The following is a 249-nucleotide window of genomic DNA, read 5'->3' as shown; positions in this document are numbered from 1 at the left end:
AGAGAGACAGAAAGCAAGAAATCAACCCCCAGGGGGAATGGCCATGCCACAATCCCTTCTCCTCCATTCTCCTCTAGGGATCTTGGGCATGCACGTACATGCACCCAGCATGAGTTTAAGCCACCGGTCTGGGCCTTGTACCGCAGTCGACTACATGGGAGTCCAACAACACAGCCATTAGGCTAACTGCTGGTCCCGGTTATTTTAATTTTTAAGTAGAAAAAAATAGTATGGTACTGGCATATTTTG

This window comes from Tupaia chinensis, unplaced genomic scaffold (assembly GCF_000334495.1).
Source record: "Tupaia chinensis unplaced genomic scaffold, TupChi_1.0 Scaffold149780_1, whole genome shotgun sequence".
Taxonomy (NCBI): domain Eukaryota; kingdom Metazoa; phylum Chordata; class Mammalia; order Scandentia; family Tupaiidae; genus Tupaia; species Tupaia belangeri.
This window is presented reverse-complemented; position numbering follows the sequence as displayed.